Consider the following 26,717-nt stretch of genomic DNA (forward strand, 5'->3'; position numbering starts at 1 on the left):
TTATTACAGGACTAGAACTGGATCATCTGTTCTACTGAAGCTGGCTACAAACCACTTTTTCAGCCCTTATGTAATTTACAGCAGCATAAAGGCTGCTCTATGTTACACCTGCTTGACAAATCCACCAGCTAGGGATCTATCAGCATGAGGTGCTCTAACCATGCCCACTCCTTCCTCTCGTTCATCATGACACTCTCCTCTCATAAGGGCCACTTGGGGGAATCGCCTACATCCTGGGAATTTCCAACTTCCCTGTACCCTTCTGCTGCCTGAATGACACAAAGCAGTCAGAGGAGCAGGAGCAGGCCTGAAGACTAGTCTATTTAGTCAGTTACGCCTCTGCCATTGATTTAAATGGAGCCAAAGCTCCCTCAACTTCAATGGAGCCAGGATTTCTAGTCAGTTTCACTTTGTTGCAATGCAGGAGAAATCCAAAGCAAGTGTGTTTGCAACATCCAAGGGAATGCTGAAGATAAATAAACTGATTTATATGAATTTCATCACAATAAATCTGTCTTATCTAAGGCATTCATCTACCCTATTCACAGTGTGGAACAGTGTTTATAAGCATTTATCACTGGGATATCCAAACACCATTAGTTTTGGTTTGTTTAAGTCTGATCGATTTAAGACCAAAAAGCAACAGATAGCACTTCAAGTAGCTGCCAGAGGCCCCTTTACCCTGCCACTGTGCTGGTTGTGGGGAAAAAAAGGCAATTTAATATTTTCAAAATAAAGCAGATAGAAGACCTCATGAATTTTCTAAAGCAAGAGTGTGGGGTTCTGGAAAGTGTTTGTCTTCTCTCCACCCTATAAAATATGAGGCCAGAGACACATTTATTTTTTTCCAATTTATGAAGAGTGGCTTTTTTGTTGGTGTGTGTATATATGAGAGAGAGAGAGAGAGAGAGAGAGAAACTATTTTTCAAATAAAATTTCTTCTTTGAAACTTTTGACCAGCTCTGAATGACAGCAGCTGTTCCTCGCCTCAAGAGGTTCTGAAAAGGCTAGAGGACTAAGACGACACAGTAATTGCTAGCAACAGATCAACACTCGCCAACAGATTTCCCCCAAGAATTTCCTAATCTAAGCAGGGGAGAAAAATCTGCTGTACTGTACCACAGTTCTTGGCAAGGGCTGACTTTTTAAAATGGTGCCCTTCTCCTTGATCCTGGAGACACCCTCCCTGATCCCTCTGCGATGCAGACCACGTTCCTTCTCACTCCCCCTAAGTAACCCAAGATAGTTCTTCACCCTCCACTCCATTACTGAACCCAGGGTGGTTGGCTTATTTGGGGGAATCTGCCAGCTACTTCCTTCAAGCCTCCCATTCAGTCTCAACCCACCGACACTGCAAAAAGGTTGCACTCTGGCTTTGTAGGTTGGCTCATCTAGTTTAAATGGACAGAAGAACCACCCCAAAAAACCTAAGAAGCTCTGGATTCTTACAAGACTCTAAACACCACTATGTTCTCCCCTTCTTAGAAGACAGTATTGTGTTATTGTGAACTCTCATTAAAGAGAAGGATTTGAGGCTAGTGGTATTTTAAGTTTCTAGAGAGATTAAGTTTAGGAAAGGCATGGCAGAAGAGAAGCAAGAAGTTGAGGAATTTTAGGTAATCCTTATCCCTTGTATCTCTAAAGAAACAAAACAGAGGAGATTTTCTCCAAGGTTACACAATGAGTTATGTCACATTAAGAAATAGAAGCCAGGAGTCCTGCAGGGTATTTTCTTCTTTAACTACTAGAAACCACTCCCTTCCCAGAGCCAGAAATAGAACCCAGGTTGTTTCAACTCCTAGTCCCCTCCTTTAACCACCAGATAAGGTTAAGTGGCCACAAGGGCAGTTTGTTTGGTCTGAGCGGAGGAAGCTGGTTCTTCATGATGCATTCATTTACTCCCCTAAATTAGTAACTTTGGTGGGCTAATTCTGTGAAAATATGGAGAACTACTCTCCCCAATACAGAATATCTACACTACATACTACACTTTCCTGCAGTCTTTGCTTCATAGTTTGCACAGTATCCAGCTCCAAGATTGTACATTAGAGGGGTGCACAAGATATTCTGCAGTGTGTGGTAATTGGAGTGTTACACCGTGGACTCTTCAGGATGCAGTTACTACGAGCTCATAACCGGAAGGTAAAACGGGATGATGGATTTCCTTACCCCCAGTCAGATAACTGCACCTGTGACCCTGCCTGGTCCAAGTACACCCTGCTCCCCTTGCCCTTTCAGGTTGGGGGCCTCTAGCCATCTGCTTGTCTTGGGGTGGAATCACATGATCTTCCCACTTTCAGATCAGGCCTGTTGTGATTGACCTCATCAGGTCTGCATTTACATTCAGGCCCTGCACTTTGGTTACCCCTGTAATTGCCCTAGAGGAAGTTAGTGACTAGCCTCCTCACACAGGCTTTTGTTATAAATAAAACTCATTTCAGAACAAATGTGCTTGCCAGCGAGCCAGCCTGTATGTATATCTAGTGGCTGTCACCCATGGTTTACCATTGTCCAGCTCTGGGCAGGCCTAATGCAGCAGAGCCTGTGTCTGCCTGTCCCCCCTCCTCAGAAGGGCTCTAAATCTTGCTAACATCGGGAGCCTGGAGATCAAACACTAAAGTGCTATTCTGCTACTTGTTAGAGTGCAGACAGAGGATCCTTGATGCTTACGCCATTGTCTTTTGAGTACATGCTTGTGTGTTCTTATTTGGCAAGCCACTGTGTCACTTACCTACACAGCCCCTGTTGAAGTCGTGTTATAAGCATTTAGATATTCCAGTATCCAATCCTCACACCTTCTTGTGAGCTGTTGGAGACTAGGCTACATCCCCTGTCTGAATGGGCCTCATTAGCACTGACCCCCCCACTTGGTAAGGTAACTCCCATCTTTTCATAGGCTGTAATATACACACATACCTACTGTAGTTTTCACTCCATGCATCTGATGAAGTGGGCTGTAGCTCACAAAAGCTTATGCCCAAATAAACTGGGTAGTCTTTAAGGTGCCACAAGGATTCCAGTAATTTCTGTTCCCTGACCAGGCCATGTAAGAACTTCATGAGCACTATACATAGCAGTATTCACCACTGTCTGCATCAGCTCCAGGTCTGTCACAATTAGAACCAAAGTATGTTAAAAACAGTGTATTTCCACGAGTTATTCAGTACTACAGTGGCCTTTTTGGTTATATGAATTAGTGGTAGTTACAGGTATCAAACAGTGCAGACTGACTGCAGTCAGTGCACCTTACAATAAAGGGTGACTGATTTCTCCCCAAAAAGAAAAGGAGTACTTGTGGCACCTTAGAGACTAACCAATTTATTTGAGCATGAGCTTTCGTGAGCTACAGCTCACTTCATCGGATATGAAGTGAGCTGTAGCTCACGAAAGCTCATGCTCAAATAAATTGGTTAGTCTCTAAGGTGCCACAAGTACTCCTTTTCTTTTTGGGAATACAGACTAACACGGCTGTTACTCTGAAACCTGATTTCTCCCCACTCACCCTTTATAAATTCACTAGAAGTTCCTTAGAGAGCAAATGAATTATAATAAAAAAAGATTTCAAACCTATAACTTTGCTTTTACCATGATCCAAGTGATTTTGTAGCTGGATAGAACAAGTTTCATGAAGGACAGGTACATAATAATGGGTAAGAAAGAAAAACCTTCACTGAAAGGCAAATCCCCTCTTGAGGCTTTGCTTTTACCCAGAGAGGATGGTGCCCTAAAACCTCTGTTTGGCAGATAATGCCACAATCTGCCTCAGTGAAGAATTAGGAAAGAAAAGAGAAGGGACGTTTAAAAAATAAAATAAAAAAAACAAACCTCTCATTCTGAGCCTGCCCTGACAATGAAGAGATTCCAAAAGTGGTGATGCATTCTGTACTGGAAAGAGATTTAATATCTACACTAAAGCTTAAAAAAACAAAACAAAACCACCACATGGAGCTTTCAGAGAAGACGATCAGGAGTACAATTCTATAAGGTGATGAGTGCCCTGACCCTAATCCAGCACAGGATTTAAAGCACAAGCATAAAAAACCACAAAAAAACCCCAAAACAAAAACAAACCCAACTTTGTTGAGCTATCTCAGTGCAGTCAGGTCAGTGGGACTCCTTGGTGTGTAATGTGCTCTTGTGAGCTGGTGTCCATGATGCCTACAGCTGCAAAATGGAGAAAGGGTATTTGAGATTGTGTGAACAAGAACTGGTAGAATACAAAATACAAATTTTAAAGTTGGAATCCCCCCAAATGAGAAAGTGAAAATTCTCATGGGACAAATCAAAACTTTTCCCAGAAGTGTCTATACAGCACCTCCCTTCTAAATCAGAGTCAACGTCATTTTGTCTTCTTTGGTTATCAACATGTAGGTGATCAGAGTAACAGTTTGGTTTTGGCTTAAAACAAATTGTTGTTGGTTCTGGTCTAAACTGAAACTTTTTAAGTTGAAAAAAGACAGGTTCATTTTGAAGCATTGATTTGAAATATTTTAATAATTTTCAAAACAAAAAAACGTTTTGAACAGATTTTTTGGGGGGGGGGGGGGGGAAGAGCACAGAAGGGGAGAAAAGGATGAGGGATGTTTGATTTCCAACCAGTTCTAACCAGGCTACTCTGGAGACAGGGTGGGGCAATTCACTACTATATTAGTCAAGTTATAGGTAATTACATCTCCACTGAAACCAAATCCGGTGCGTCAGACCCTTAACAGTTTCTGCAGCCCCATAGGGAACCAGGGCCACAGCATTCATTCCTTCTCTTCCAGTCCCATCTGCTTTTTTGGTACCCAGAGTTTAAAAGAAACGGCTTTCTCTCAGGTCTTCCCTCTACAGGTATGATGATCAGACTCACAAGGATCCTCATTCATTTGTACCTTGCATCTCATGTTATTTGCCACTGCACAAAGGGCCACGTGAGTGAGGAGGGGTGGGGGGGGCAGTGAAAAGAGAGCAGCAAGGTTGCCTACAGACCTGTCAGAAGAAGCCAAACTGGTAGGAGCTGTGCTAAGCCATGCCTGCCTTACCCGTGCTTCCACTACACTCTGGTGGGATAGTAGCCATTGGACATGTTGCTGGGACAAATTCATCCTTTGCCCATAAGACACCTTAAAGCACCCAGAGTCCATCCAAGAATGGCTACTAGAACACAGGCAGAGGGAGCCATTGCAACTGAACTGCAGAGCACCTATTCTGAAGAAAACTCACTTTTCCAACATGCAGGTGGTGGAGGGTAGGAAAGAGGCCCTCACGTCTGCTATGTGACCTTGGACTCCTGGGGTACACTTTCATCATGGCTGGTCCGGCCACTAATTCAGGCCTTGGAAATTTCAGGCTCCAGAGCGCTTGCAGTCCAACCTCAGACTGAGCAGAGCTAGACAGGGGAGGAGACAAGGGCACATACGTGCGCCATAAAAAACAAACACGCAAAATAGGGGTCCCTCCCCTCCCGCACAACCAGCTCTAACCACCTCAAGTTCTTGGGGGGCCAGAAAACCCATTTCCTGTCCAGCCCTGCAGATCACCTTTTGAGCAAGCGGAGATGTTCTACAGCCATTCAACGGTTGGTTATTCAGTGTGTGCACTGGCAACGTGCCCAGCAGCTGCCCTGTGCTATTTGTAGGTGCACATGCAGAGACTGTGAGGTCTCATGCAGGGATCATTACATCACAGATTCCAAAAACGATGGTACTGTTCAGCCCTTGGTGAACAGAACTCTCCATCCCGCCTAGGGAAATAAATGCAGGAACACATTGGTTTGGGAAGGTAAAACTAGTGTGAAGATTGGCTCTGATCCAGTGTTAAAATGCCTGTCAGTTTCCAGCAATTTGTCTAACCTCCATTAGAGAATGGTTGAGAGTCTGAATCTTTCCAATACAGGATGCGCTTAGCCCTTGTTTCTGGCTCTCAGTGGGTTCTGGAATGGTAGAAAGAAGTCACTGCTCCAAGAAGGTGCTCTTTTGAGGTTGGACTGGAGTCCATTTTTCTAGCTGCTCCCTTAGCAAGGATGTCTGCATGTGACAGTTGCAGGTCTGTGTTTTAGCCCTTTTACCACCCTGGCACATGGACAAGCATCTGAAAAGCCCCTTGCAAATCAGGAAGTGGCCAGGTTGATTTACACATCCCAGCTGACCAAGTGTCTAGAAAGAGGCTGGGGCTGATCTAGCTCCTCAGAGGTGTTTTCATTTCAAGCCTGGTTTTCTGCTCAAGAACAAAATAGAAGCCAATTTCTGTTGCATTAGCACCTGTGAACCCCAGTCATGGTCCAGGGCCCCCTTGTGCTGGGCACAATACCAAGAAAGCCCTTGCCTCAAAGAGCCACGGTGCATGGTTGAACACACTGCTATGGGCCATACGGAAACATCTGCTCACTGCATGTTGCTGAAACAGGATTGCTGCATAACCCAGGACAAGGTCCTTATGCACACAACTCCCACTAACCTGCAACAGAAGGTATTTTAATGACAGGTCTAATGTCCAGAAGGCTTAAGGCAACTGAAATGAAGCTTCTGCTATGCAAAAGCTTGAGAGTTAGGAATACAAGTGAGGAACATTTAAATGCAAGACATGATGCTGCAGTGCATTACCTTAGACTGTGTTACAAGGCTGAAAGTGGGCTGGGTTGTGTGAAGGGACACAGACCTGCCTGTGTTGACATAGGAGGTCAGAGGCAGGACAAGCACTGGAAAGGCTCCATAACCCAATATCAAACTTTGGAGCCATGCAGTCATCTGGGTTTGAAAGCCTTCATTATATTCAGCTACTACTGAACAGCCTTCCTGTAAATACCCAGCCAATTTGTTATGCTCATCCCCATGCCAATGATTACTAAATTAAGTCATAATCACTGGATACTTAAGACCAAGTGTTTGCTGATGAGGAATCCTGTTTCCTCTATTGCTCTGAAGTACATTGGAAATTGCTCTGTTTGATGGACTACAGCTCCAAGTCCTCCAGCCACTGGAAAGCTCTGCCTGCCAACCAGCTATCTGTTCAGGGCCAGAATTGACACATTGCAGCAATGAGCATTAGCAGGGGATATTGGTGGTGTTCTTGTGAGCCTTCTACAGAAGCCAGAGGAGCTTGATGAATGACGTGTCTGTTGCACCACTCAGGACGTACAGCACGAGACAGTGCAAGCAAGGCCTGGGTAACTGAAAAGCAAAAATCGCATTTCACGTGATTTGTTCCAGCAGCAGGTTCACCATCAGTGTTTTAAATTAACTCAACCACAACTTCAGACTCTAGACTCAGCCAGTGCTAATAATGCCTCTTATATCCTTTGGTCTTCCATTTCTCATCAGTGATGAGAAAGCCAAACCAAAAAAAAAAAATCACGCTACCCCATTAGTGTTCAAACTCCTGCTACTTTTCCCTTTTCTGGAAAAATAGCCTCATCTTTGTACCACAAGCACCTCTACAGGTTACTGATCTGGGATATTGGTGGTAATTAGCCATTAGAAAAATCTAGGGACCCTCACTTGGAGCCTTCACATCAAGACTGGACCTAATTAGCAATGGGCTTGATGCAGAACTTACAGGCCAGAGAACCTCACCAGGGTTATGCAGAAGGTCAGATCAGAGTACTGTAATGGTCCTCCCATCTGGCCTTTGGAGGATTCCCAGGCTTCATAGACTTTAACAGGCCACGGAGAAGGCAAAAAGAGGAATTCAGTCCAAGAATTGGAGAAGTTGCCCCTTGCTCTCTTCACAAGAGAGGAAGGCAGTGGACTGGGACCCAGCAGATCTAAGTTCTGTTTCTGGCTGTGCCACCCACTCCCTAAACCTTTGTGCTTCAGTCCCCCATATCTGTCAATTGGGGATAATGGCACTGCCTTTGCCCATTCTTTGGGTATTTAGATGGCAAGCTCTTTGAGGCAGGGCCATTGTTTTACTCAGAATGTGTGGCACTTAACACAATGGTGTCCCAATCTGGGCTGGGGCTGGTAGGTGGTGTGATAAGAGAAATGATAGAAAGAGGCTGCCATTGAAGGAACCAGCAAGTGGAAAAAAATTCATGGGTGTGCTCCAAGGAAAGCAATCCCATTAGGTGGCTTGGGGTGGTCAAAACTTGAACCTACTGGGGTTGAGGGAGGTCTGAAAGATAGGGGAGAGTTTACCTGACAGCTCCAGGGCATGGTCAGCACCAGCAGGAACTTTTGTAGCAGACTGGGATCTTCACCTCAGGTGTCCCCCATAAATGCCCATTCCCCACCCTTTAACATCTCACATCCTAAAGATTATGGAAGCAGGTGGCTCAGGCTTGAGACTTACTACTGCTATGTACAGTGGGAAGGGGATTTAGAATCAATCCTTCAAATCCAGATTTGATGCTTTACATGAGGAACCTGCAAGATTGGTGGATAACATTTTACTGTGTAAAGAAATGTAAGCTCTTTTTAAGGCAAATGCTTTTCCCATTGAGATCTGAGGATTGTGTATTACGTTGCACTACAACTTTCAGTTCTCCCCACTTCTATGGTGTCCATCACTATGGAGTCCAGGCATTGGGGGAAGGAAGTGAATTATCCCTTACTGGGGGCTGGGGAGAAAAGAAGAGAAAGAGGCTGAGAAGAGATGAAGTCATTTCATGAAGATGCAATGAGACAATTAAATCTCATTCCACATAGGAATAGTGGGAGGGTACTTAAAACCCTGTAAAGCCCAATACTCAGCTGGAGTAAGTCAGCGTATCCCCGTTGTTCCAGTGGAGTTATGCCACTTTGCACCAGCTGAACATCCGGTGCTTGTGTTTTAAAGATGCTTTCTTAAAGGGAAAGCACACACTAACCAGTGTTCACAGAGGAACCCCAAAATATTCCATTTTCCACCCACACCTGAATTACAATGAGGGGGAACTGGTTCCTTGAGACAAATGAAACCATTCCACGATGAAATGAGAAGTTGAGGGTAACCACATTGACTTTGTTAAAATGGGAGGGTGTGCAGGGGAAGAAGAACACAGAAATTTGAGAGTCATGTTCAGGATTAGCTAGAGCTTTATAGCAGAGAAAAAAAGTCAGCTGGTATTGGAGACTGGACATGCCTCTAAGAACCACGCTGCGCAAGGCCCTCAGCTGAGGTCAGTTACTGTAGTTCTGTGACTTCAGGTTACACCTGCTGCGGGCTCTGGTCTGCTACCTTTTATTTAAAGGGTCAAACCATGAAGCCCCTCAGATTTCTCTCTTCTACATACTCACCCCTGCCTCCTCAAAGGGGCAAGAAAGTCTAGCATAAAAAAACCCACCCTAATAATTGGCCACCCAACAAAATAAGTTGGTACAGCAGTTGCAGGAATCAAACCCAGGTCTCCCAAGTCCCAACATGGGGCCCCAACTACACCCATTCTTCCAGCTCAGAACCAGAACTCTGTGGGGCAAGTCACAACGCACTGCTCATTCCTCATCTCACCGCCCCCACTAGAATTAGCCACATGCAGGCAAAAAGCTCAGTAAAACATTGCCCTTAAATAAGCGATGGAGAGAAATGTATCACTGTTCAGATAGAGAGCTTGCAGAGGGCGTGAAAGGGGTTATTTCACCGCTAGATTTATGGACAAGATCCTAGGGCCACAAGGTGTATTCCGGAAGAGTGATGGTTACACACCATCCGGAGCAATCAGTGACTTGGACTCCACTCTACACTCAGCAGCTGACTCAAGAATTGGCAAGTCAATGAGAAAGGGAACAAGCTTGTCAATCGCTGACTCTGTTGTGACCTCTAGAGAGGGATACGCCCAGTAAAATGAGTCATACGACTTGGAGCCAAAGATGGGGAAAAAAATTCTCCCCAGGATCTAAAAAATTCATCTTTTTTTAAATCCAAGTGTTCCCATGGTAACCAGTGAGTCACAGACCCAAAGTGTGGGGGGAAAAAAAAAAAAAAAACAAAAAACCCCCCAAACTCAGATTCTAGATCTGAGCGGGGTCATACCAAGTCACAGCAGAATGAGGCCTGCCCAACCCCTCAGCCCTGAATTTGAGCAAATCAAACTCAGCCTTGTTTGGACCAAGCAGGAAAACGCAGAAGTCCAGAGTAGGGTGGAGGGAACAATTAGCATCCCAGCTACTCTCAAATGCCAGGACATGGCCAGACTGCATCCAACACAAAGGATTTGGCCTTTTCTACACAGAGCAGCTCTACTGAAATGCAGCCATCTCTGGGAGTGGAGAGCAGTCTTAAGGTGGCCAGCATGTTGTGGGGGTGGAAGGGGTGTGAATTCCCTTCCTGCTATTGTGCAAAGCCAATGACATTGCAAGCATCCAGGGACCCAGCATTTACTCTGGTCAGGTAGGAATTTGTGACCTGGCATCCAGAGGTGCTGAACAACCACAACTCCCAGTGAGATTAGTGAGAGAGCTGCAGGTGCTCAGCACCTCTAAGAAAGCCTGGTGGTTGAGTCTCTCCCCATTTTAAAAAAAGGGGGCTCCTGCAGCAGGCTGGCTTACAATAGAGTCTCACCTACCTTAGGCAGGGGCTCACCAGAAGGATGCCAAGCTGATCCTGGAATTCAAGCCTGGGCTTCCAAGCAGCCATGTTACTAGACAACTAGAATGTTAGGCGAAGACAAGATACCTTAGAGGGGCCAGGAAGTGCCACGCACCCATTCATTCAGTTAGATGAAATCAGGCCCCTTAAAAAAGTGTATCAAGTTGGGCTCCCCAAAATCACTAGCCATGAAAAAGCCCTGCAACCTAGGTCTTACTGTACAGTGCTTATCACCTTACATCTGTCCCTCCCCATAGTCTGTCCCTGTCTATTTAAGTTAGTTGGGAGAATGGAAGAAACTTGGTCATTAAAATTGAGGTCATGTCCACTGAAGGCCAGTTCTACATCAAATTCCCCATTGCTTGCTCTATGGAGCAGGTCCTGCCATATTAATCAACTTTTAGAAATTGTTGGCAAAAGCCAATGTTCAGATCCAGTGTCCCTAAGGATTTCAGATGGGAGAGTTAGCCTATTGATTGATGGCCTAATTGTGACCACTAATGACAGCTGTCAGCCCAGGGATGGGGTTGGAGTGAGATGGAGAGCAAAGGCCACTGCAATGAACTGTTGGGCAAGCGATATGGGCCAGCTGAGTCTTTAGATGTGTGACCCACATGGATCTCTGAATTTCTCCAGGTTGTGAACAGTCAAGCAAGAAGAAAAGGAGTACTTGTGGCACCTTAGAGACTAACCAATTTATTTGAGCATGAGCTTTCGTGAGCTACAGCTCACTTCATCGGATGCATACCGTGGAAACTGCAGCAGACTTTATATACACACAGAATATGAAACAATACCTCCTCCCACCCCACTGTCCTGCTGGTAATAGCTTATCTAAAGTGATCATCAAGTTGGAGTGAGCTGTAGCTCACGAAAGCTCATGCTCAAATAAATTGGTCAGTCTCTAAGGTGCCACAAGTACTCCTTTTCTTTTTGCGAATACAGACTAACACGGCTGTTACTCTGAAACCAGTCAAGCAAGAGTTAATTACACTTTAACAAGGAGGTCAGAGTCATTGAACGCTTGTTGATGTCTAACCTTTTAGAGCCCAGGGACTTGCCTGCATAGTTTGCATAACTCACAGATCACCGTGCTCTGTAAATTAGTGCATTCTTTCCATTGTTCTTTCCCTCCCCTTACTCCTTCATACAGGCCCTTGCAGGGCCATAAAACCCCCCACCACTGTTTCAGGGAATGTCAAGTGACCTTGTGGCTCTGAGCTGAGGCCATTCTGATGCTCTGGCAGCAACTCAGAGTCACTATGGGCTTGAGCGTGAAGCTGGCTATGCACGTGCCACCTTCCTCCCTGCATGAGCTACCCACATTGGCAGACCCTGTGTGGTAAGGAGAGCAGTGGTCAGCAGGTGGCTACTCCCTTCTACACAGGTGGGCAGGGAGTGGGCATACAAGGGAAAGTGGTGGTTCTACCAACCAGCATGGAAGCCAGTACTGCTGAGCAAGCGACCTACACCAGGAAAAGGGCTGGCCCATTTTCCTTCCTTCATGAGGAGAGGGGAAGTTAGAACCAAATGTAAAGCCTGAGTCACAGTTCAGTCTCTAACCTGCTCCTTGCCCATATGTGCAGACCCTTTCAAGGGCCAGGTTACAAGATGCAAATCCAGCTCCTAGAATTTTGTCTTAACAAGTGATGGTTCAAACCACAATCCCAATTTCACATGCCCTGAGAACTCAGCTTGAATCCAGATCAGAATTTTGCAGATGGTCCTTCACTTTAGATCTGGCCAAACTCAACCACCCCAGACTTCCAAAAATCCAGAGATTGCAGCTTGAGTTCCAGTTCTGCACAAGATCCAGAGAAGCCCTTTCAGCAGGTGCCATTAAAGTGTGCCACAAGGGTTCCACAACCAGGCCCCAACTCAGCAAAGCACATGTTTAAGTCTATGGTCTTTAGTGGGACTTTGGCCTGTGCCTACCTGTTTTAATGAGTAAAGAGGGTGACTTTAAGCATGTGCCTTGTTTGAATTATGGCCTCAGCATTTATCAGAACCGGACCACAGTGGGCCAGACTCAACTGGTATAAACTGCCCCATCTCCATTTACATCAGTAGAGTGTTTTCATCCAGGTTTCCATACATTCACCTTCTACTGAATCCCTGGCAGACTAGCCCTGCCCCAGGCTCAAACCCCAAGGGTGAGTAGCCAGCATGCTACCTGCCTTCCCATAGGGAAGATCTGACTGATCTCCCTGCACAGTCAGGGAGCTCTCTATAGGATCTCCCCAAGTCACCTCATTTAGTTCTGCCCACCTTGTCCTTTCAGATGGGAGGCTGTAAGTACTTAAGGTGAACTCCTCAGCCAGTTTAAATTGGCCTAGCTCCAGGAGAGACAATGAAACTAAGGTGATTTATGGATGCTGGGATCTGGCGGTGTGCAATGCTAATAGCTACACCTTGTCACCCAAGACCTGGTCTTGAAATGCTGGCACAGCATCACATTCACCCAGCAGAGTTAAGGAAAGAAAAATGGCTACCCCCCCCCCCAAACAAAAAACCCCTCTGCTTTAAGAATCTGGATGATGTTGTTCCAACACTTAAAGTCAGAAAAGAGATTGGCAAGAGGAAATAAAAGATGCAACAAGTTGCCTGGAAACCAGATCTTATAAGTGCCTAAAAGTAATTATAAAAGCAAGAAGTCTGTTAAGCAGGTGGCTGGGAAATTGGAAAGCCATTGGAGAGACACCTCCTGCTTTTTTAAAAAAGCAAGAGGAGGATTCATCCTTCTTAGCAGCCTCATGCTCTTGCTCCTGACCCTGATTGGCTGTAGTTAATGGCATGGAGAACAGCAGTTATGTTCACCCAACAAACCAGGTATCTGAGATTCAGGGTAAGAACCCAACCTTGAGAGGCAGTTTCCCCACTCCACAGCCTCCAAGCAGTAGGTTGCTAGGACAACAAAGCTTCCCAGGAGACCCTCATGAGCATTGCTACTCCCCCCCCCCCCTCAGGTAGGGATACTTGGAAAGCAGAAATAAGAGATTTTACTAGAAGGAGATCATTGCAAGGGGCACTTTGGCCCTTCTCAATTAGTCTTGAGGGCCAGTGTTTGGTTTCCTAACTAGAGCTGTATGGAAATCCAAGCCAGGCAGAGTATCCTTGGAATGGAATAGTTATAATCCCAGCCCAGGTTTGTCAGACGTATCCTTAAAGATAATGAATCTTCAGAGTCAACCTAGACCCATCTTTGAATTAGTCACTCAGATTAGCAGAGTGTGGGGGTTGGGGAGTCCTGTGTTCCTCTAGTGGCTGGACCATGGAAGAGGTTTGAGCGCATTGCAGCTCCCGCCAATAGGCCTAGTTGTTTAGCTCTAAATGCTCAAGCCTCTGAGATCTGGTTTAAGTGGATCCAGGGACAATGGATAGTTCAGCTTCAAACTCTCACCCAAGCATCTTCTTTCAGTACCACCCTGCAAAGCAGGTGAGTGACCCATATGGGATCTGGCACCGCAGCTGTTCCACTGCTACTCATGGTTGCAGAACTGGGCCAGCAATAGTCATGCTGAAGACCAGGAAAGGGGTATTGTCCTAACTCTCTACCTCCATCACACATCCACCAAGAGCAATTAGAAGGGGAGGCAATATGAGCTAGTGGTCAGAGCAAGGCAATCATGAGATCTGGATTCTGGCACAGGCTCACTATAGGACCTTGGACAACTCACTTTTCCTCCCAGTGCTGCAGTTTACCCATCTGGAAAATGGGGATACCTACCACCTTCGTAGACCACAGAGCCTCAGGTGTAACAGGCAGAGTGCTATTAGCACCTCGCTGCCTTTGCTATGCTCCAGGTCTCACATCCAGTAGGTCAGTTCTCCCTTTGCTTTCCAGGGATTGCAAAAGCTAAAGCTCACCCGCTCATTCCACTTTGCAATCCACAGTAACTCACACAGCTGCACGCTCCAGAAGTCAGCAAACTGCTAATAACCCCGCCAGATGGCTGGCATCTGCACTCCATGAGCTCCCAGCCCATCATTAGTTAAGTGGGTCTGGTTCTCACACACCAGCCTCACTGCAGTCGTTTCCTAGCCAGGAGTGCTTTTACAACTGCCCAGCAATTTGGAGCCAGCTTGCTAGACAGCCTCTTGCATGGCTGCCAGTTTGCTCCTGGCTGATCGAGCCAGCGAATCATGATGTAAAAGAGCAGGTCACATGACCAGGGACTATGGATCGTACACATGGATGGGGTATCCAGGTGTAAAGTCACATAGTAATATGCTAATGTCCGCCCATCAGCCCTCATAGCCTATGTGAATTGGAAGGCACATAGAAAGGGGATATATTCAGCCAGATCCTGCCCCATCTTTGGGCCTGAAACCCAGTGGATCAGGTTATGGGATGATCTCCAGGTGGCAAAGAACTGCCATCAGGGATCCTACACCAACTATGCCCTGCAGCCAGTGTAGTGGGCATACCATGGCACAAGGATGTCTAGGTAACTGTCCTGTACTCCTTGTCCATGCTAGGCTGTGGGCCTGCTACTAGCAGGTCAGGCTTCCATAACTGATTTGGCCTGGCTAGAGAGCTTCCCTTGCGGAGAGGGAAGGAAGGATCTCTTGTGTAAGATCCTTCAATACACTGCCAGGTATGACTGTTACCAGCTCAGGTCAGGTGTGTTGCTCCCCTAGGTGGAGCCACGTGGAGCACAATATAGGTTTAGCATTCCATCACACTTATCCTCAGCTGCCTTGGCAAACCCTGGGAGTCCCAGGCAGTTGGGAGAACTTTGCATTGCCCGGGTTGTCTTCCCTCCCTCCCCCGGCCCCCCCCCCCCCCCAATTCCTCCCTGCCCCATGCAGCTGAGACATCAGCAAGCCCTGGCCTCAAAACAGTGTTGCACGTGCACCAGGATGCGCATGCTCCCATTGCCCTGGGCTGGATGGCAGTAGGAGAGCTGCCAGTGAAGCATAAGCATCAGGGCCTGGTGCGTGTTGGAACACAAGGCTCCAAGTACCACCCCTGCAGTCGTCAGGATGCTGTGAACGGTGGGAGTGTGGCGTAATCACTGTGGAGGCGGCCAGATTGTGTTCAGGGGGAACAGTCCTACTCCTAAATCTCTCTTTGGAGGGGATGTGGGACCAGCAAAGCAAACCCCAAGATGCAGTGGAGTCTGCTTGGCTCGATGGCCCTCTCTGGCCACGTGCATTTCCCTTATTCATGTGGGCAATTCAACGAGGATCAATAGCCAGATTAAAGCACCACTAGAACCTAGAGAAACAAGCTTCCATCTCAGAGACATCAAGAAATATTTCAGTCATAAAAGCTGCCTCAAGAGGAGGGGGAGAACAGTCTGAAAGGTCTGCTCGCAAACTAAGCTGCTTAAAAGGGTGTCAGTGACTGGACTGGCTGACCCAGAAGAAAGGCAGGGGTGGGGAAAGAGGCCTAAGATTTAAGACGGGCCAGGAACCCTCGGAGGTTAGTGCTTCAGCCTTTCTGGGGCAAGCAGGAAGGAGAGAACACACAAGTTCGGTGCATGTCCAGCACACCTATTTAGTGTGCAATTTGGCTATGCCCAGCTGGCGGGGCTGACAGACAGCCGCTACACTGTGTCGCACAGCTGTGTCGCTAAAAGCCGCAGAGCGTACCCATAGCCTCACAGAAACCAGGGTTGTGAGTTCAATCCTTGAGGGGGCCATTTAGGGATCTGGGGCAAAAATTGGGGATCAGTCCTGCTTTGAGCAGGGGGTTGGACTAGATGACCTCCTGAGGTCCCTTCCAACCCTGATATTCTATGACTCTAAGTTAGGCAATTGCCTGCTCGGTGCAGAGCAGCCAGCATGTCAAACCTCAAGGCTTTAAGGCATCTGGAAGCACTTTGAAGATCTTGGCCCAAGGTGGTCAGATATACTGGACCAAATCAAGTTACTCAATTTTCTCTTCAAATGCTCCTAGTCCATGTGTTCCAGCTTCAGCAGAATGGTTGATTAGCAGGGTGTGCGCAAGCGGGGGCAAGCAGGGTCACCCCCACAAATCAGCAGGGGCACAGAACTCTGCCAGGGCTGGGACAGAGAGTGAGCTCCTCTGGCCCCGGGCAGGAAATGACAGCTCCTCCAGCCCTGGGGCTGCGGGGGAAGATCCAGCACCTCTTGCTGCTGGGAGAGAGCGAGCTCCACAGGTGGGGAGAATGGAGAGGCAGCTCCCCTGGCTGCATAGGGGAGAGGGCACAGAAAGTGCCCCTCCAAAAGCAGCCAAATATTTATTCTTGTGCACACCCCTAGTTCCTGTCACATGAAAGCATTCCAGTGAACTTTGTAGACATAAGCCCCAACCCTGCAAACAGGTAACTGCATGTTTAACTTTAGTCTGTGTTGCTGTAGCTCACGAAAGCTCATGCTCAAATAAATTGGTTAGTCTCCAAGATTCCACAAGTCCTCCTTTTCTTTCTACATGCTTAAGTGTTTCCAGACTGGAGCCTGAGAGAGAAATACTCAGGTTAAAAACAACTTTTGAAAACCAATTTCCTCACTCTTACTAATATTACATTGGAGATTATTAAAATGGAAAGAATTTTCCAAATGCAATTTACTTCCTACCACTTATTTTTTTACTTTCTTCATTTCACTCAATAAGAAGTTAACTAGTCAATTTCACATTGGTTTCCAGCAGTTCTCATCAATTTCAATTTTCTCTTCCCCTGCAATGAGATACTACAGGGGAACATTTAGTGCCAAACAAAGCAGCAGTCTCACAGCATGTGCACCCGTCACTTCCTCTAGTGCAGATCCCAGGTGCGCATCAGTTCGTAGAACTAGATCAAATCCTTAATAACGGTTTAAATATTGCTCACCCCATGTAGTGGTGGGTGACGGACACTAGCTCAGACCAACCCCAGTCAGTCATTTACACCACTAACCTTGTTCCAAGCCCTGATTATGCAGAATAGTTTAAGACAATCCAAGTTCACATGTGAACTTTAGAGTAGAGTAGTTTTGTTTTTTTGTGGGGGGGGAGTTAGACCCACAAAACAATGCTCATCTCAATCTTAACTGTGGAGCAGCAAGGTCCACTTCGTAACACCTACACTGTTACCTATTTCCAGAGAGCTTGTTCAGGTTGTGTATTCCTATAGGATCAGGCAGCGTCTTTCTGAAATCAAACCCACCAGCAGTGTATAAGCCACCATTAAAATGCAGCCACCATTGGTGGGGAAGACAGCAGCTGTTAAAACAGTTCATAGCAACACTATTACTAGGCACAATTCCCCCTTAGTTTCTTTGATTGGGCCCAATCAATGTAAATTTACTGCGTTCAATGGAATCACCACGAACTTACACCAGCACGCCAGAGGAAGAAGGCCCACTGCATCCAAATGCAGCAGCAGGAGTAATGGACGCAGGCCAAATATAGCTGCCTAATTTGACAGGTTTCAGAGTAACAGCCGTGTTAGTCTGTATTTGCAAAAAGAAGGACTTGTGGCCCCTTAGAGACTAATCAATTTATTTGGGCATAAGCTTTCGTGAGCTACAGCTCACTTCATCGGATGCATACTTTACAGGACACCAGAGCTCATGCCCCTATTACAGGGTGCAACAAGCTACTGGAGTATTGAAACCTGCACTCTCGATACATTTGTGATTCTGGAGCGAGGACTTGTGTGCCTCTAATTGTTTTTATTTGGATTGGGAGAGGATAGGTTAAGAGAAGTAAATGAGACTCAACTGGAGGGCAAAAAGCCCATTTAGTTGAGATAATCACTCCAAAGCTTTAGTAACAGACTCATAACTCCAGGAGAGCACTGCTCAGGGCTCGGCAATCTGAAATAAGGGCCTGTTTTGTTTCCAGCCAGTCAATAGGTTTATTATGCAGCCAACTTACACTGGAAAAAAAAAGTATTTCTTCCCTTTTACCATTAAGATGTAAAAGACAGAGGAGGATTAGCAGCAGACACAGTAATAGGAAGTATCATCTTGCAGGGTATGTACTGACAGGGATATCACATGGGGAGGATGAAAGGAAGAGATAATGGCATTTGCATGAGCTCCGAAGAGCAGCAAGATGCTGTTTCAAAGACCAGATAGGATTAAAAGCCAGGATGAAGTGTCTAGCAGCAGTAGCCATTGCAAGGGCCATTGTGTTTAGAGCAAGGGAATCATGGGAGCAACAACAACAACCACCTCATAAACAGTCACTGGGTTTAGCATAAGAGAAACTCACCTGCATTGAGCTGCAAGAGCAGAGCTAGGGGTAATTCCAGGCCACTTCCCTAACAGATCACTCCAGCAGCCAGTTACAGACACTGCATCATGAGAGTGAATCTGCCAGTGGCCATCTGTACCCCGAAGGCAGAACACGCCTTCTAACCTTTGACATCACACACACACCCCTCGGTGCTGGATATTTCCCCTGGGGCTGCTATGGAGGTGGGGTGAACGCACAATGCATCTATTCAGAACTCAAAATGAGCCTTTGGGGAGTTCAGTTCATTTCCCCCCCCCACCCCCATACACACACTCTATGCAGGTTTCATTTTTAACCACATTTCCTGCTCCTGGTTGGGAGCAGAGGCACCAAAGTGATACAAGACCCTAGACAATCAGCAGCCCCTGCACCCAGTAGATCCACTACTAATGGAAAGGATCGACAGACAGCGCTTTCCCATCCCAGGGCTACACTGGGCTTGCTCAAGGTCTGCCCCCTTGAGGCAGAGAGGGAAAGAGGAGCTTCTCCCCCCTTCGGTCATGTCAGAGGCCCCTAAGTAGGAGCGGGGGGAAACATCAGGTCTCTGCTTCTTTCATCCCAGATCATGTCCTTCCACCTCCACCACAGGCCTAAAGATTCACCCCTTCTGCAGCACCCCCAAGCAGCTTGACTTTACCCATCCACTTACCGTGTTAGGGTTTCTTCCTTTCCCCTCTCTTCCCAGCCCTCCTCCACCAACCTTTGTTCAGGGATCTACAGCCAGCTTGATGCAGCCACTAGGAGCTCACACCACCGCTTCATCCCACTTCAACTGCCCTTCTCCTGCCCAGTCTGCTCCTTATATCCCTGGCATTCCTTCCCAGCATGCCTTGCTGCAGCCTACAATCCCCAGGGTCTCTCTGGAAACTACAGCTCCCACAATTCCCTTGTGCCATGATAAACCAGGAGGAGGGGCTGCGCACAGCCTATAGCTTCCCTTAAAGGGCCAGTGCCCTGTTACAGGGACACACACAACATGAATAATTCAGGAAACTTCAGACATTGAGGGATTCCTTCCTTTACTGGAAATAGCTCTTTATAGTCTTCGTTTCATGATTCAGTGGTTCTGATGAAAATAAATTGTGATGGTAAAAGCAAGGGGGACCTCAAGGGGCTGGTGTAACTCGGTGTAGCTCCATTGAAATATATAGGGCGTCACTGATTTGCACCAGCTGAGGATCTGGTTTCAAATCTGCATGCAATGTATGGCACTCTGGCTCAGGTCCTCAAAAATATCTGAACTCAGTGGGAATCAGGGGTGTAAATACCTTTCAGGCTCAAGGCCCTGAGAACTAAAATGAGTGTTGTCCCTTGAGACAAATGGATGGGATGTAAGGGAAGTAACAGGCATTGTGCTGGTTCCACACCAGACACACTGAACCTCATCCCGCAAAATTCCCTTCTCTCCCCTCCATAGCATCAAGGACCTCTCGGTTTTTTGAAGGAAACTTCTGGCCCCAGAGTAATAAATCAATCACAACTTGCCTGGATGTATTTAAAATACAGCGGGAAATTTCTATCCCCTCCCACCCACTCCCAACTGCGGAAACAAGTCATTTGGGTGATCTTAGCAGAATTGGAACAAGTGTTTAGTGGTCTTTAAGGACCCATAAAACACTTCAGGAGTTTGCTGTTTTATATCTATCTTCTACATTAGCCATTTAAATTAAAACATTTATAATTAATTGTTACAAATCAATTCCTTGCACCCCTTTGGGGTAGAAGTCTTCAGTAAATTTTAATCTCTTAAGCAATAGGGTATCCATTTCTTTTACAGAGATTTTCCTGCAAGGGATAGATCAAGGACAGGCAGAGAGCAGCTGTAACAGGAAAATCAATTGATAGGAAAGACAAATTAATGCGTATTTTTCAAAAGTGGAAATGAAAAAAGAGGGCTTGTCATTAGGAACTCACCCAACAGGCAGAAAATAAACCCCCGCTAGTCAGTGGATCATTGAGGTGATTGTATCAGAAGGGAGCTGATTGATGTGACGCAGAACTCCATAGCAGCTCTGCACCCATTGCAATGTGCAGTACCACACAATGCCGCAACAGAGCTCCTGGCTGCTCCCCTTGCAGCCAACAGGAATCTTTGTCGCTGAGTCCCATAGGCTAACCCCCCTGGGCTAAGAAGAAAGAAGGACTGGTGATTAAAGTGGTGCACTGGGACACAAGAGATGTGGATTCAATCACCTGAAAGCGGCTGTGCATCATGACCAGCACAAGAGACTGGGACTCTGTCCCTACCTGTGCCTCTGGTCTCAGTGCAAGTTGCGTCACCTGTCTGTGCCTCAGTTTCCCTATCTATAAAATGGGGAGAATGATGCTGGCCTCCTTTGTAAAGTGCTTTGGTGTCTGTGGATGAAAAGCATTAGGCAAGAGCAGGATTGCACCCTCTGGAACCTTGATCAAGTCACTGAAGTCTTTCTGGGCCTCAGTTCCCCACCTGGAACACAGAGAGCATACCCCCTCCTGAGTACTACTGGTATTGTGGTAATGTCCAGGAGCCATAGCCCTGCACCAGGAACCCATTATGATAGGTGCTGGACAAACACGAATCAAACAGATGGTCTCTGCTCCAAAGAGTTTCTTGCTTAGACTGCAAGCTCTCCAGGGCAGAGGCTGTCTCTCACTCTGTGTGCACATGTGTGACAGAACCTAGCACAACAAGGTCCTGATTTCAGCTCGGGACTCTTGGTGCTACTGAAATACAAAGAAATAATAAACACCAGGATTGGGCCCCATGGGCCTGAGGCTGCAAAGCCGCACCTATGAATTGAGTTCAAAGTTACTCAGCTGCATAACCCTGTGCTGGATCAGAGCCCAGGGCTGCACCGTCTTTCATATCGGATGTCCCCCGTAGCGCTTTGCAGTGTGAAATAATCTTTACAAAGCAGCGAGGTATTAGCCAAAAGGCGGGATAAGCCACGTCTTTGAGCAGCATCCAGCCCTCAGAAGAGAAAGGGAGAGAGCAAGCAGCGAGAGGTGCTTTTTGATTTGACTTGTTTGCGTATTTCTCTCTCTCGGCAGCTCTCTGATCCATGCACCAGGTACCCCAACGCTCTTTGTCGCCTTACCCGTTTGCTGAACTCGGTGCCAATACTTTCAGCAGCCTACAGGAGGTGGGCGTGATTTTTGTTAACTTCTTGCCTTTGGGCGGAGCTGTACCTGGGCCACGTTTTAGCCAGTCCGGGGCAACAGAAAGGGTTTGATTCGTCAGCGGGACAGCGCTAAGAGCAGCTGAGCAAGAGGAGAATTAAGAGGCACAAGCAAGGGGGAATTGGACTGAGATGCAGAGCTGCCCCCACACGGTCGTGCAGGGAAGCTGTTCAGGGTGACGGGAGCTGCCGAGGAGAAGGCTCTCGTGCTAGCAATGTTGCGATAAAGTGAAGGGAGAGAGGTGCCACAGGGGAGCTGAGCAAGGCAAGTTCCCAGGGGCAAGGTGGGGTGAGTCCACAGAATGTTTCAGAGGCAGGAAGGGGTCCTGAAATGAACCGAGAGTCAGTGGACTCATCGGTAGATGGGGCTGCTGCGGCGGCTTTCCATCTGTGTATGTGCCTTGAGATGGGCTGCCACTGGAGGGCTGGGACATGGGAGGCTATGGAGGCTACGGAGAAGGGACAGTGCTTGGCTACCCAGAGTGGCACTGAGCCTACAGACCAAAGAGGAGCCATACTGATCCCTCCTATCATATCCACAGAGCAGGTGTCAGATAAGCCGCTTAAACACAAGATTATCTTGGCTGCATGATCCACTCCAAGCTGCAAACACTGCTCAGGCCGGAGGCTCTGAGATGCTGAGGCTAGGGGGATCTCCCATGGGAAGGCAAGGCATGGCCAAAAGAGCCGGCCCAGTGCATCCCTAGGACGGGTGCTAAGTAGCGAGGGGGCTGAACCTTGGTGGTTTGGTTCACAGGAGCAATGGGATAGAGAGGGGTAATAGCCACGGAGCAATGGGCTGGAGCTGAAGCAGCACCAGCTGAGAGGCCTAATGTGAAAGCAGATGCACAGAGGGTATTGAAAGGGGGTTAGTGCAGAGAAAAGGCAGGGCAAGAAGAGAGCTCTGCTATGCAGACAGTGAAATCCCGAGGCTTCTTATTTGAGCTGTCATGAACCCCCTGGCTGGGCCACTGTGATCTGGACAGAGCCGCTCCCAGGATTTCCACTACACCCCCCAGTTCTCAGTGGTTCAGCGGGTGAGGCTGGCATATGGGGTCTGAGCTGGCCCCACAATGAAATCAATGGTGCAGGACCCTGTCGTGGGGGCTTTTGACTCTCCGAATGGGAAACTGAGTTTTCAGCCAAATGACATTTTCCACAGAAAGTGTCTGCACTCGGTGGAAAATGTCGACTTTTGGACAGAAAAATGAAAAGCTCTCGCCTGAAACGTTTCAGCTTTTGTCTGAAAATGCTGCGGGTTTCGGGTGTTTGAGTTTTCTATGAAAAGCTGGAATTTTCTGCTCAAATTTTCAACAATTTCCCCTGCTTCCTCCACCCCTACACTTTTTGTCCAAATTTCCAGGGAGAAAAACAACAACAACAACAACGAACCACTTCCCAATCAGCTCTGTGTGCTAGTTTGGGCTACGCTCCCAGTGGGAACCTGCTGTGTGAGCCCTGTCTTCCCTTCTGATAGATCACACCGAGTTTGCCTGAAATGCTGCCAGCCACGGCCAGGGAGCCACTCGGTCTCTTTAATTTGCACATTCCGAACCAAGAGCTCCTGGTGCATCCCCCTGCTTTTGGCCAGACTCAGCTCCCCAAGGAGATCCGCCCTGCCAGGCTGAATCCTCACTGGGAAATCCAAGCTCAAGGTATTTTTTCTCTCTCCCTGAGCGTTGGTGACATAGTTATTTTTTTCTGTTTGAAAAGAGTCAGAGTTCAGGGGCCAAGTCCATTGAAATCCGAGGGAGTTTTGCCAGAGTAAAGATTGCAAGATTGGGACTGATGTTCATGGTCATACATCTCTATAGAATTATACAGCATTTCTGCAATCCCCAGCTGAGTGTGTGGGACAGGTCCCCCTCTGTGCCTAGCACACAGAGAAACTGAGTCTGTTATAGCATCCAGCTAGAGAGCCTGACGTCGCGCTTGAGTCCCTGGTTCAGTTCCTGATGTCTTTCTGAAGATGGTTGTGGTCACATGTCCCCCTACAGGAGTTTGTCAATTCAAATACATTCCCAATGGGGCAAAGAAGGATAGCACCTAAAAAAGTGGGGTTCGTGCTCATCTTTTCCAGGCTATTTTTTCTTTCAAAATTACTGATAATGAATTTACATTTGTCTAGTGCATTTCCTCCAGAAGGGTCCCAAAGCATTTTGCCAACTTTTAACAGCAGGTAATCAGCACCCCCATGCAGACAACTCTGGGATGGAGCTTGGCAGCTTTTGTTCAAGTGCTTGGCAAGAGTTTAGGACAGGAAGTGACACAGAACATTGTATCCAACCAAGTGGGTATTGAAGGCAGGTGAGGGAATCTCTGTTATTGGACCATCTTCTGTTGGTGGAAGGTACTAGCTTTCGAGCTACACACAGCTCTTTTCCAGATCTGCGGAAGGAAACAGTGTCTGAGTTGCCAGGACCCTTCTGCTCTTGCTAAAAGTGCTATGGGATGGTTTTAATCAGCGATAAGTGGTCAGAACTTTGGATTTAGGACTCCTTGGCTGGAGCTGCTAAAAACCACGTTATATCATCAGTGCCACAAGGACTCAAAGTGGAGAACACCATCCACTGCACCTGGGCCAGTGAACGTGCAAGGCCATTGTTCCTGTTGCTGTGACAGCACACAGAGCTACGGCATCTGTGGAGCACCGAAAGGATCCGACCTGCTTCGAAGCCTCCACAATTCCTGCCTGTATCTTTGGAAGCATGAAGCTGCCTGTGATTGGCGCTATGTAAATTAATACATAATAGTAACAGGAGGAACATGCTTGACTAACCTAGCGCATCACCTTTGTTGATAGGTTTAGCAGCAAGATGCTGTCGGAGACAGAGCAGGCAGCAGCTTGCATCGAAATGAACGTTTAGTGGCTTGAAGTCTATAATAAAAGGCAGAAACACACCTTCACTGTGATCAGTACAATCCTGTTACAGAAATGCTGCCTGGCTCTGGGTGTATGTAACACGCTGGTGAAGCATATGTCGCGTCTTCTAAAGAGTAACAGCCTACTGCTGCTGCTAACTCATGGGGTTACTCCTTTCGATTATCATTATTATTTGGGTTATAATAGCACCTACAGGACCCAACTGAGATCAGGACCCTGTTCTGGAATCGACATAGTAAGTGACAGTCATTGGCAGTGTTGAAAGTCTAAATAGAAAAAGATTATCCCCATTTTACAGATGGGAAACTGAGGCACAGAGCAAGGACGTGACTTACCTATAGTCACACCAGAAGCCTGATATACAGCACGGAATTTTGTATCCAAAATTTTGTATTCGTGAGTCTCAAATGAGTGTGTTAGATCCTCCCCGATTGGTGGAGAGTGGTGCCAAAGGTGCAGGCTTCAAATCCCCCATGGGGTGTCTGTATGTGCTCTCCTGAAATGTTCTGTTGTGAGATCTTGAGGTGCTAATTCCTGCTTCCCTGTGAACTGTCCCCGGGCAACAGGCTCCATTCTCAACATTTCTCATTCCTCCAGCAGGGAAAAGTTTTGCAATTGCTTCATCGCGATTAATTAAAAACTTCTGGGAAAGGTTAAGAGCCAAGGGAAAGGGGAGGGGGGCAGAATAATGCTTAGCAGAGAGCGTATAAAAGGCAGAGCCTCTGGTGTTTTCACTCAAGTGTTAAATGGAATATGCTGTAATGGAAGGAAGGCTGAAAAAATAAAACACTCAGCAGCAAATGCCTGGGGATGGGGCTTTCTTTTTTACTCTGTAATTTAACCACACTGGGACTGATACAAGCTCAGGTTCCATTTTTTAATAAATAATAAGTGTCCATCCAGCCAGCTGTCTGTCTGTCTAACCATGTATATATAACCAATGTCCTTTAGCACCCTTCATCTTCTGGTCTCTGCAGTCATTTGTTCTTCCAGGCAGGGGACTAATCGCTTACGGATTATCTGTGACGGGCCTGCTTTGCTTCTGGAAGGCTGGTCTTGTGGTTAATGCGTTGAATTGGGACTGGGGAAACTGAGTCATGGCTCTGCCATAGACTCTTTGTGTGACCTTGGGTGAGTTTCGTAGACCCTGTTGGAGACCAGACCTCTGGCATGTGCTTTACGACCCACTAACTTCAATGGAGCGTAAGTATATATGTAAAGTTAAGCACACACTTCAGGGCTGCCATGAATAGGGATAAAAGAAAAGGAGGACTTGTGGCACCTTAGAGACTAACCAATTTATTTGAGCATGAGCTTTCGTGAGCTACAGCTCACTTCATCAGATGTTTACCGTGGAAACTGCAGCAGAAGTCTGCTGCAGTTTCCACGGTAAACATCTGATGAAGTGAGCTGTAGCTCACGAAAGCTCATGCTCAAAATATAAAGTCTGCTGCAGTTTCCACGGTAAACATCTGATGAAGTGAGCTGTAGCTCACGAAAGCTCATGCTCAAATAAATTGGTTAGTCTCTAAGGTGCCACAAGTCCTCCTTTTCTTTTTGCGAATACAGACTAACACGGCTGTTCCTCTGAAACCTGTCATGAATAGGGATGTTTCTCTGAACCAGGACCTTCCATCTTTTTGGCTGAGAATTTCAGAAGTGGCTAGTGATGTTGGAGGCCCAACTTGGGAGCCCTTGAAGGGAGCTGCTTTTCAGAGGGCAGGGGCTCAGTTACTGTCTGAAGATCAGGCTCCTTTAGGGTGTCTCAAGTTGGACACTCAAAATTACTAGGCCTCTGTGTCTATGTGCAAAATGGGGACTAACATTCCCCCCAGCTCACAGCAGGTGACAAGGATAAATTCCTTGGTCTTTGTATGGCAGGCCTGTGAGAGGGGCCTATGGATAGATGAAAATAATAATAATCCATTCAGGCGTTTATACTGTGCTGATTACCAGGCACCACTCAGGATACAGTCTCACTGCTTTCCAGTATCTTCTT

The 26,717-nt window shown here is 47.0% G+C and overlaps 1 pseudogene; it reads right to left on the bottom strand.

Annotated features, from left to right (window-relative positions):
* Positions 1-19,507, bottom strand: part of LOC140900580 (gap junction beta-4 protein-like) — a 93,006-nt pseudogene extending 73,499 nt beyond the window's left edge.
* Between the last annotated feature and the right edge of the window lie 7,210 nt (positions 19,508-26,717).

Source organism: Lepidochelys kempii, chromosome 19 (genome assembly GCF_965140265.1).
Source record: "Lepidochelys kempii isolate rLepKem1 chromosome 19, rLepKem1.hap2, whole genome shotgun sequence".
Lineage (NCBI taxonomy): Eukaryota > Metazoa > Chordata > Testudines > Cheloniidae > Lepidochelys > Lepidochelys kempii.